The sequence below is a fragment of the Pteropus vampyrus genome, unplaced genomic scaffold, assembly GCF_000151845.1.
Source record: "Pteropus vampyrus isolate Shadow unplaced genomic scaffold, Pvam_2.0 Scaffold372, whole genome shotgun sequence".
In the NCBI taxonomy this organism is placed as follows: Eukaryota; Metazoa; Chordata; class Mammalia; order Chiroptera; family Pteropodidae; genus Pteropus; species Pteropus vampyrus.
Window position 1 is genome coordinate 727,982 of NW_011889153.1, and position 12,600 is coordinate 740,581.

The window sequence follows — 12,600 nt, forward strand, 5'->3', positions numbered from 1 at the left end:
TCCTGTGACAGCTCAAATTAAGGTGATTCAATCATGTGACCTCAACAGAAGAAGCTAGCCCGCTCCCACCTCCGAACTCCAGTCATATTTTCAAATCTTTGTATTTTACGATACCTAATCACAAACAAAACTCACAAGCCTGGGCAAGTTGTTGTTTACGTCTGTTCAGTTTCACCTCTTCCCTGACTTGCTTGCAATGTATTAAACAGTGGCAAACAAATATTTAATTTAAACGCTGGCATTTTTAAAAGAAAACTATTTAAAAATTGAACATTTCTTTCCTGCATCTCTGTCAGACATCAGTATGGACTGATGAGATGCTGGCTGTTTTCACACCAGCCTTAGCCCTCCAACACGGCTCATGCTGCTGGGTGACACACTGGCTGTGAAAAGCTCACGTTTTCAAAGGGTCTCTCCCACGCTCCAGTCATTTCAAGCAGTTTAAGCTCAACCTCCAAACTGCAATATAATATAAGCTTCTCCCATTCCGCCTCCCTGCCAAAAAAAAAAAAATAACAAGCTCCATATTTCCAAATTGCTTAAAAAGGTAATACGAGGCAACAAAAGTTTTGAAAACCATAGAATAATTTGTTTCTGACATAAGTCACAGCAAAGCATATAAATATCAGCTGAATATTATGTTAGAAGTGGAACTTTTGTGAATAATGGGTTTATAAACCCATTACCTCTTAATTCCTGCTAATTATGCATATTGTCATGTGAAGAAAAGTGCCTGTGAAAACCTACTTTAATAATATTTTAGTATGTTATTTCCTTATGCACAAAAATCGATTTTAAATGTCACCCACGCACTGTGAATAAAGCAAAGTTGAACCTAAAACATTAAAAATATAAATGTCTAGCGCCAGATGTACTTTCTAAAGAATAAATTCTCAAGGACACGATCATAAAACAGACAGCCTTTTCAAGTCTCTGCACCCACTATAAGCCAGATCTTCAATAAATCTAAGTGAGTACTTGGGATATGTCCATCAAAACGAAGAAGTTGAGGGCCCGGTACATGGCCAGAGAGCTGCGTGGTTTTTTCCATCATCATGACCACCATCTTGATTACTTTTTGAAGGCACAGTCCAGGCATTAATTCATGTTCTTACTAATTTAAACAAAGGCAAGCTAACAAATCAGGCATTACGCCTCTAAAATATTAATGAATTAAATAATACAAAGTAAAGAAAAGAAAAAGAATACAAAACATGTTTTGCCTCACTCTTCGGTTTTACTGGATTGACCTTCAGCAGCAGTTTCCTTCCCAACTGTTTATGTCAAGTGTCCAAGTCCCTTGTGGGTACCACTCTGCTAGCAGCTGTCTTGAAACCACCTTGTCAAAATCCTTTTTGCCTTTTTAAGAGTCTCTGTTCTACCTCCTGGAAAATCTTCCAGCTGTGGTTATTCTCATATAAATCTGACCCCTTCCTCTTTGCCTCGACTCTTTTTCTTTTTATAGTGGCAACAAATGTTGTCACATGCCAGTCAAGATGTCTGCCCTAGCTCATTTTAATTAAACCCCAGGCTGTCCAGGGGAATGACTCAGCAACTCACATTTTTAGGGCATGATACTCTCTCACAAAACCACCAATATATGTTTAACTAATGCAACCTGCCAGACGATACCTATATGATAAGAAGAAACCCAATTCCTTTGCATTTCCCTGACAATCCACACCTGGTAACCATAGTTTCTATAGCTTCTGTTGCAAAGTCGGAATTCACCAGGTAAGTGACTTCAGTAAAGCAGGATCCCCAAAGCTGACAGATGCTATCTCTGGGCTTTTCAAGATAGTTTAGCTTAAACTGGGATTGTAATTTTCTACACACTCTGATCTACTTAATAAAGTTTTCCCCTTTTAGATCTGAGTTAGATACCAGGTCCTCTCAGAGATCAAGGCAAAAATTGTGCATGTGTGCGTGTCACACACGCGCCCACATGTATAAAGGTCACATTTACAAAACAGAAAAGATAAATTAGAAGTCTTTCTTGCCAAAAGAGGCGCACTGGATATTTCTTTTAAATAGTCACCTCACCCCTCCCCTGTCCATTGTGCATTTAAGGTAGACTTCTATTCAAAATTCACCAACAACCTTTGTGGGATTTAACTATAGTATAGAGTGAGATTTACGTGACTGTAGCTAAGTAAAATATAGCAAGTAATATATAGCTGCTCTCCACGGTACTCACAAGAGATATCCCAACCACGGGAATCCTGACACCTCGTGTGTGACTGGAAGCCTGTTCCGAGAAGGGCCATCTCCAAGCCATGGTCAAGGTGTTGAGGAGCTGCGCCCAGGACTGGACACTGGCTTGTGTCACTAGAATAGAGACCTGCCCTGCTGTGGGGCTTGACCACCTACCTAACTGTGTGCCGGCCGCAGCCCGGCTACCGAAGGCTGGAGTGCCCTGTGCCTCCCTTTCCCCTCCAATCCTTGCCTCGTGCAAAGCCCAGCTTCAGCGCCTCAGAAAGGACAGTGGATCCTGCTTGCCACTGGACTGTGAAGGGGTCACAGTTTAGCACAGTGCTTCTCAAGCGATCGGCCCCTTCCTCCAATGCCTCCTCTATTCAGTGTTCAGCCGCCCAGTGCTCCGCAGACACCAGGCAGCACAAGAGCCACAGGTAGGAGATGCTGTCATGTTTTCCAGAGATGATTATGGAGAAACGGAAGATGTAGAAAGCCTTCAGAGAGAGGAGGCGGAGATACTCCTACTTTTTCAAGCGATCGTTATTAGGAAACCGAAATGAGCTGAACGCATCGCTAGCGGCTGAGATGTCGATTTCTCCAGGTTGTAATCTTTGCTCTGCAAACATCGTGAGCTGCACTGTGTCCACCCCCGCCCCAACCCGATTCACATGCTGAAGTCCCAACCCTGCCGTATCTCAGAAGGTGACCATATTTGGAGATTGGGTCTTAAAAGAGATAATTAAGTTAAAACGTGATATTTAAGGTGGGCCCTAATCCAATATGACTGGTGTCCTTATAAGAAGAGATTAGAATACAGATGGGTATAAAGGAAAGACCACGGAAGGACACAAGGAGAAGTCAGCCATCTACTAGACAAGGAGAGAGATCTCAGCCGACACCTGATCTCGTACTTCTAGCTTCCAGAATTGTGAGAAAATAAATTTCTGTTATTTAAGGTGATCCAGTCCATGGTACTCTGTTACTACAGCCTTGAAAACCAATCCACCAGCAGCCGACAGTTTAGCAACAATGAGTAAATAAATACCAATTTTATAATAATAGCCAACACTTACGTAACCTGCCTCCCATCCCTCTAACTGCTTTTCATTCCTCATGACGGTCCCGTAACCTGAGTGTCATGCTACCCCCATTTCGCAGATGAAGAAAGTGAGGCAGAAGGAAGTTAAGGACTGGCCCGAAGTCACATAGCTTAAGTAGTGGAGCTGAGGTTTAAACCCAGGCAGCCTGACCCCAGGTTGCATATTCGATTCTCATATGTGGCAAAGATGAACGTTTCAAAGATAAATTAAGCACGGGAACAGTTAGCAAGTGACAGGGGTAGAGAGGAACTCTACACGAGGTAGGGTGTCAGGGAGGACCCAGGAGGAGGGGGCATCTTAACTGTGACCTGAATAATGTGAGAGGCCTGCAAACACATGGAGGAAGAGCTTCCCTGGCAAGTGCAGTGGCCCCAGGAGGGAATGAGCGTGGCTTGCAGAAAGGAGAGCAAGAGAACCAGAGAATGAGGGGTTAAGTCGGGGCGAGTGTGCCTGGATATCTGCAGGGACTCGCAGGTCACCTGAAGCTTAGATTCTGTCGTAAGTGTCCTGGACAGCACTCGAAGGGTTTTAAGCCTAGGAGTGAAATCATGACTTATGCTCAAAGCCAACCAAGGCTCCAGCTTCCATATAGAGAACAAACTGTAGGAGGCCCAAGAAGGATAGCAAGGAGACCAGTCAGGTGGACCAGGCGAAGAGTGATGGTGCCTGGAACTAAGCTAATAGCTCTGAAGATGGTGGGAAATAGTTAGATCCGGGATTTACTTAGAACGTACAGCCCCACAGCCTCCTCTCCACACCCCCGAAAGGGTTAAACTCAAGTTGGAGAAAAATTATCCCAGATGAGGTAACTGGAGAACAATTAAAGGCTAACTCGTGAGATATTAACTGTGAGTAAAATAGGACTCAGGAGAGAAAAAAATCAATGGAAGACCGAACGGCAGGTGGGTTTGGGATTACTTCCAACTGGGGAGGCAACGGGAGCCAAGATGGAAATAAGGACTATGCATGTGGCCAATGGCCCACCTGGACATTGTAATGGATGGACGGGGCGCTGTGCTAACCTGAGCTTTCGGAGCCAGAGAGCAGAGCGTGTTCGATGGAGTGCCTGCAGGGAGCCATGGATCAGCAGGGTGGAAAATGGGAAAGAGTGAGGATTAAAGGACAAAGCGTCCAGAGTCCAAGAGATAAGCTAAGAGGCATCCTATTAATTCAGGGTTGTTGAAATGGAGACACTCTAACATTAAGACGAAAATAGAAATGGTAACAGAGAGAGGCCAGAGCCCCAATACTTTATAACATCATAATGGAGATTTTGTTTTTACCATCTTTTTAGTTGATGATAAGCTAGTGAAACCAGGAAACTTCAGACACAAGTAAATCAATAAAACCATCTGCTGGCCTGCCAAAAACCCACATGACAAAGAGAGACAGCAATCATTATCTTTCTGTCTACCACCAAGATACGATAAAACAGTCATTAGGTTCAGAAGCCCTAAAATGAAAAACCAGGGCTGCTCGGCCTCCGACACAGATCGGAATTACCTGTGGAGCTTTTGAAGTATTTTATGTATTTTGAAGAAAGTAATAAAAGCCCACGGTTAAAATAAAAAGTACAAAATCATAGACAGTGAAAATCTTCCTAAGACTCCAGCTCTCAGCCTTTCATCCCAGAGGCACTCACTATCAGTTACAGCTTTCTGTGTCTCTTTCCAGAAATTCTCTATGTGCTCACACATGTTTGTATGTTTGTTTTCATGCGCTTAGTTATATAGCCTATAAAAACTTATAGAAATATTTATGTACTTTCTTAAACACAAGTTGATATCTACCCATATGCTTTCTTTTATAAATGGCTTTTTCACTTAACCATGTATTTTGGAGATGTTTCCATTGTGGTTATTTACATCAAGACTTCAAATCTTAAAAAAAAGAATATATGTTCCATGTTTGCTTTGTTGTGTATGTTTTTTTCAGTTTCGTAATTTTGCCGATTTGGCAGACCAATAGTCTCGTTTTGTTCTTCTACAATCGATGTTATACTTATATCTCCATTATTTAGACAAAATCTATTGCCTCCTCTCTCTAAACAATATTTAAATTCAGGTTCTCTGATTTCCATCCACCTTTCCTCTTTCTCTTTCACTACCTGATTTTGATTGGTGATGCTCTTAGTCCTAGTTTGTTTAGTATTTACCTTTATTCCCTTAAATAACATTCTTACAGTTCCCTACTTGAGATTTTGGCTTCAAACATATCTGACCCTCTGGCTCTATAAATAAGAAACTTAGCTTTCTTCCACTACCTTCATCTTCTTCTCTACCACCTACATTTCATTAGATATATTATTATTTTAACATTGTCATGGCTTTCAGTTCTCTGTTCTTTACTGTAATCAGAATTTTTGTGACTGTTTTATCATTACATCTCTGTGTAAATGGATTCATCGCTTGCTGCAAACTTTTGTCACTGTTACTCCATTCTTTTCTTAGGCAGCTGGGGTTTGACATTTTCATGATGTCTTCAAAAAATGTTCATGAAAAAATGGACTTCTTAAATGCTTGTATACTTTAAAGGTCTCTCTTAGGTAGCTTTTTGCCTGAATGCTAATACGGCTGGGTATAAAATTGCTTTGTCTAACTTTCTTTTCCTAAGGATTTTAGACCATGTTTCATTGTCTTCTATCATTGAATGTTTCCAAAGACAAGTCTAAAAACAGTCTGGTTTTCCTGCTTTTGTGTATGTTCTTTGTGCTTTGAAGCCTGTAGAAATGCTTTTTTTCTTTGAAATTCAGTCTGTAATGAGATATGTATCAATGTCTATGAATTTCCTTCCTCCTGCAGGACATAGTATACCCTCTAAGTGTTAAGAATTGAGTCTTATCTGAAATGTTTCTTAAATAACATGTTCAAATATTTTTCCACTTATTTATTCTGTTTTCTTCTCCAAGGACACAGATTATGGTAAATTACCTTTGTCTGTCTTTCATGTTAATTATGTACTCTTCAATCTTTTTTAAAATCTTTTTCGTTAGTGTTCTTATTTTGGTCTATTTTCTCAAATCTGTACTCTTTGTTCCTGATTATATTTTCATCAGTGTCTTCTCCTTTGGCCAAATCCAGTGTGGTTTCTATTACTATATTTATTTTACTTTTCTAGGTAATTTTTAATTTCATTCTGTTGTTTTATCATTTTTTCCTCTAGCTCTGAGTCTCCGCTTTTAGTTCTTAAAATATTGATGTTGGAGTTTCCACTAGTTCTTTGAGTTTATGAAAAATCATTTTATCGTATTTTTCATCTATTCTGTTACAAAATGTGTTTTTGTACGTTTCCAAGACAGCCCCGAGTTTGTCTCTCTTTTTTTGACAATAATTTGGATAGATCCTCTGATCATCCCTCATGAATGAGGGGAGTTCTTCCTGGATCAACTATCTGTAAAAGGACAATCTTAAGAGGGGCCAAGAGAGCACTGAAAATTACCAGGATTTTCCCTGAATCAAGGTGAAGCTCTACTGCTGGGTTTCGTCAAGGGTTTAGCCCTTACATCTGGAACAAAGATTGGCAGCCACAGAAACACTAATTGCCGGTGTCTCTTTCATTCAGCCCCACAGAGAGACTGCTTCTTACACATCTGAGCTTTGCCTCATTTCCTTCTGTTTCCTCTGGCCCCTTTCTGGTGTCACACACCATTCAGGGATACTCACACTGCCAGTTCCGTGCCTTCATCTGTGCTCTAAACATTAGTCATGTCTTGACTGTGCCCCCAGGATGGAGAAGGCCATGCTCTGCCAGTGCGGCTGTAGCCCTCCAGTGTCAATCATCCTTTCTCCCTCAATGCCTTCATCCGGGCCCAATTTCTGCTGCATATGGTGTATCTCTCTCGCTCTCTCTCTCTCTCGCTCTCTCTCTCTCTCTCTCTCTCTCTCTCTCTCTCTCCCTCTCTTTCTTTCTCTCTCTCTCAAACCATATATATATGGTTTGGGATTATAGACATTTCTTAGTTTAATAAAAAAAAAAAAGATTCCTTTTCTATTTCTTTGTCTCTTTACTGTTTTCTCACAAAGGCAGAGAAACCTTTGTCCTCCCATCTTTAAATTAAGTATCTTCACAGAGAATGGTTTAAAGAAATATCTATTCTTTGCTTCTGTCCTCAAAGATTTCAATTCAGTAAGTCTCCAATGGAGTACAGCCATGTCTAGGTTTAAAAAAGCCCATAGGTAGTGAATTCAAAGCAGTTAGGGTGCCACTCAATGCTACTCCTATCTAGAGCATTGACTGATGGACCATGTGAGAGAATCTCAAAGCAGAAGGAAATCAAGTAACCATTGTATTTATCTGTGGCAGTGCCCTAGCCACACACCTCCTCCAATGCAGAGACCATTGTTTGGGCTCAGGGCTGAAGAGAGATGGTTGACTCTCACCAAGATGATTTTTCGTATTTCATTTTAATTTTGAAAAGTTTCAAATGAACAGAAAAGTCACAAGAATAATACAGTGTACACATGTGGGATTCCTCAACTGTGAACATTTGTCACATTTGCCTTATTTGTACAGGCGCTCGCGCTCTCTCTCTCTCTCTCTCTCTCTCTCTCTCTCTCTCTCTCTCTCTCTCTCTCTCTCTCCATTTGAGAATTAGTTGTCAATGCCATGCCATAATACTTCACCCCTAGGTATCTGAGCACGATTGTCCTAAGAACAGGACTTTCTCCACACACTTGAAGTCTACCTGGTCCACAGGCTGACTTGCTTATCTAGGTAGAGCTAGAAAGCCCGGAACACAGAGGCTGCTGTGCCCAAACTGCTTCCCACATGGCGGCCAGAAGCTCAAAGTCACCCTCAAAGTTCAGGAAGTGAAAGCGAGGAGTGGCGAGAGAGCAAGAGAGATAGTAGTGGATCATGGTGTCAAGGGGAAAGGGCCCAGACCACAGGAAGGAAATGAAAGTGTTTGAGCTGGTTGCTGCTCTAGGCACAGCCGTCCCATCCCCACCCCCATGCCAGGGAACGTGGCCCAGTGAATCTCAAACCATAGTATAAAACTGCCTCTGTGATATTTAGAAAGTTGAAGTATGAGATTTTAAAATTCAGGGAGCCAGAAGAGATTCAAAAAAAAATGTTTGGACACGCCCACTCCCATGCTTCTGTCCATAGCTCCTTGACTGATGGAGAAAGCAAGCACCATCTGCCCCAGCACCCAGTCTCAGGGAGGATCAAGCCTTAGGAGAGAATTTTTACCTTGAACTCCCCGAATCCTGCCCCCATCCCTCCCCGTTGCCTTCTGCTGTCCTCTGGGACAAGAAATGTGCAGCTGCCGCCTGCCAGAGATGGGCTCCCAGCCGTGCTTGGCCAATAGCCAGCCTTGTAACTAATGGTGGCCAGAGTCATTTTTTCTTTCCTACTGATAAATATCAAGCAACTGGGGACCACTGACGTGTCAGTGAGCAGTTCATTATTAGGAATGCATGTCTCTGAGAGAGATTCACTGCATGCAGGCAGGGAGAGTTTTACATCTCAGCAGCGCCCAGAGGGCCATATGAAAATGTGCCTGGTCAAGCAATGGCTGGTCCACAGGGAGAGGATCCCCAGCAGATGCCATTACTCTCGACTTCTGCCTTTTGAATTGGAAGTTTATGGTTGAATTTTTCGGTCTCCCAAAGCATAAGGGAAGCTATTTTTTCTGCTCCACTTAATTTTTTTGTCACAAAACTGCTTAAATTATACAAATGATACAAACCCATTTTCAGTGACACAGACTCAGAATCTCAACCATCCTTCTCTCTCCTCTGGTTTTATATAGAAAGGTGCCAGGGTAGGTCAGAACAGAGCAAGGTGAGGGTCACAGTATTTCTCCAAGAGGAGAGAGAAGGTCCCAAAAGAAAGGCTTACGGGAATGAAAGGTCTCTTTCCCTCTTTCCTTTAAAGCACTGGGGCGTGAGAGCCACATCCGGCTCCAAAACATCCCCAAGAACTGCATTCTCACTGCCCAGAGGGTGGGGTGTAGAGGGTAGCAAAATTGGGGGGAAAAGGAAAAAGGAAAAATGGATAGAGGGAGAAAAAAAGAGAAAAATAGGATTTTTTTTTTTTTTTTTTTAGTTTGATTGCGTTGTCATCAAACTTTGTTTTTTGCGTTGTCATAAAACAAATCTTTGTGAAGATTTGTTTTATGGCCTAGGACGTGGTCTATCTCGATATACATCTGTGGACACCTAAAAAGAATGTGTATTCTGCTGTGGTTGGCGTGAAATATTCTCTGAATGTTGATTAGATCCTGTCGGTTGATGATGTCATTGAGTCCCTCTATCCTCGCTGATTTTCTCTCTAGTTGTTCTAGCAATTGTTAAGAGAAGCTTTCAACTATATGTACGGGTTTGTGTATTTCCCCTTTTATTCCTATTGGTTTTTGTTTCACATATTTTGTTTGGTCTATATGCATTTAGGATTGCTACGTATTCTTGGTTGGTTGACCTTTGAGCATTATGTCATGTTTCTCTCCATCTCTGGTATTTTCTTTGCTCTGAAGTCTACTCTATATACAACACCTGCTATATTTACCTATTTGCTCTTTCCATGTCCTTCCTCCCTTTACAATGTTCCAAAAATCTTAGTATTTTCTCTTTGTTTAATAACTTCATTTCGCCATGCTTTTGGTGTGATTCTGCTATCGACAAATTCTCTTTGTTTTCTTTCATCTGAGAATGCCTCGGTTCCCCCTTAATCCATGAAGGACATTTCTGCTGCTATAGAATTTCTGAATTGATGGTTCTTTTCTTTCAGTAATTGAACAATACTGTGCTACCCCTCTCCAGCCTCCATGATTTCTGATGAAAACCCACTGTCATTTGAATTAGATTTACCCTATTGGTCATGTGTCACTTCTCCGGAATTTTTCAAGATCTTTTCCTAGTTTTCAGAAGTTGGATTATGGTGTGTCTTTGTGTGGATTTCTTTAGATTTATTCTGTATGGAATTTTGTATCTGTAGATTAACTTTTTCTGTAAAATATGAGGAGTTGGCGGCCATTATTCTTTTGAATAGCTTTTCTGTCTGGGTCCCCTTCCCCTCACCTCCTGATACTCTATGGTGAGAAGGTTAAATCTTTTCTTACGGCCCCACGTGTTCCTAAGGTCCTGTTCATTTTTTTTCAGTCTATCTTTCCACTATTGTTTAAACTGAATAATGTCTATTATTCTGTCTTCAAATTCACAGCTTCTTTCCTCTGTCCATTCCACTCTGCTACTGAGCCCACTCATTACATTTTTTTTTATTTCAGTTATTGTAATTTTTAGTTCTAAAATTTCCATTTGGCTCATCTCTATACCTACTCACATTTTTTGCTGAGGCTTATTCCTTCTTTGCCGAAGCTTTTTAAAAAATGTGTTTCGATCGTGTTTGTAATTACTTGTTGAAGCCTTTTTGTGACGTCTGCTTTAAAATCCTCAGATAATTCTAAAATCTGTTTCGCGTCAATGTCGGTGTTTGTCTTTCTCATTCAATGTGATCTCGTTCCGATTCTTGTTGTGACAAGTGAATTTTTTTTTTATGGAAACCTAGACATTTTGGGGGTTATCTTATAAGACTGGGTCTTATTCAAATCTCCTCTGACACCACCCTGGGGAGTGAGGGGGTGCCATTTCATGACTGCCTAGTGGGATGTCAGTCTCTACTGACACCAGGTTGAGTGGGATCCTTGTTGCTGCTGGGTAGGAATGAGGGTAGGAATGGGCCTCTAGTGACACAACCCTGGCTGGAACAAGAAAGGCACCTCATTAATGCTTCCCATGTGGTCTCCACTAGACTTTGGGGGATGGCATCATTACTGCTCAGTGGCAGCGGAAGTCCTGACTCTACACTGGGATTCTTCCAATACGACTTTGGTGGGAGTGGGGAGGGCTGCCTCATTACTGCTGAATCTGGAGAGAAGTCCAGGCCCTCCATGTGGTCTCATGAGGTGGGGAAGTGACCCGCAGTGCCCTTCAACAAGAATGAAACCCTGTCTTCTATGGCACCACCCTGGCAGAAGGCTTGGGGTGCTTTGTTACAGCTTGGCGATGGCAATAGTCTAGGACCCCCATTCATCCTCTTCTCTTGGGGTAGGGCTGCAGTTCTTTCTGTGGTATTAGGCTGGAGTAGAGTGGTTCTTGTCTACAAAATTTCATCTCTCCAGACAGCCTCTTTCCTGGCCTGCTGGTTAGAGAGGGCAGAGTTTTCTTGGAGCATTTTTGTCCGTACCCATTGGCATTTCCAAGTTGTTGGTTTCTCCAGTATCCAGTCTGGAATATAAGGGGTGGGGGTGAGGGTGGGACTCACCACTATGGTGTGTTTCAGGGCTCAAGTCTCTGGCTAGCCTGACTTCTCTCCACTTTCCATGTTGTTTCATACATAATGTCCAGCGATTTTTAGTTGTACTTAGTGGGAGGAATAAGGAAAAGTATATCTACTCCACCTTCCCAGAAGCTGAAATCAGGAAATTAATTACAAGTAGAAAGAAGGGACAAAAGAACAAGAGAAAGGCGAGATTAGAATGACATTTTCTTGTTTTCCTTTCTTCTCGGAGGGCTGCGCTGCTGAGGATTCATTGTGAGGTACCTAAAGAAGGGGTGACCTTCTCTCTTTCCTCTCCTCTGCCCAAACAGAAGTTCAAGCTGAAAAACACATGCCAAGAAGCACAAGAAAATGATGCAGTTTCTATCAATAAATGTTCCTCATTCTCCAGCCCAGTAAATGTCACATTTGGTTATGAAACTGAATATTGCAAAATAACATTTTTTAAAATATTTCTCTGACTTAGTGTCTTTTATAACTATTGACACAGAGGACTCGCATCTCCTTGTCCCCCATACCCTTTCTTGCATGCATAAGTAATAATAGGCTGACTTCCTGGGCGATTGCAGTAACTGGGGCTCTCAGTTGCCCTTTTGGCTCCCCTGTGACCCCGTTTCGCAGAGATGTTTTCTGTCTTGAAAACAAGCATTCACATCACTTCCCTGGATGCTGACAGTGCCCAAGAGTGGCCCGGCTTGGGAAGAAACTGTAATTGTGCTCCACTGGCTTCCTTGTCTGATGAAGAAATTTCCACATGGATTGTCCAATACTGGGCAGCTTAGGCTTACATCTCAGGATTAGATTAGTTTTGTCAAAAAAAAAAATTTTTTTTTGATCATGGCCCTTCCAAAGGCTGTGCATTATCATAGCCTCACAAGGCCGAGCCATGAATGAACGAATGAGTGAACCCCTTGCTCCTCACAACCCGGCCAGTTCATGAGGGAGAACACGGCAAATTGTCTCACACGGCACAGCACAGCCCTGGGAGAGAAAGCGGCTCCAATGGAACCTGTGAGCAGAAGTTAAA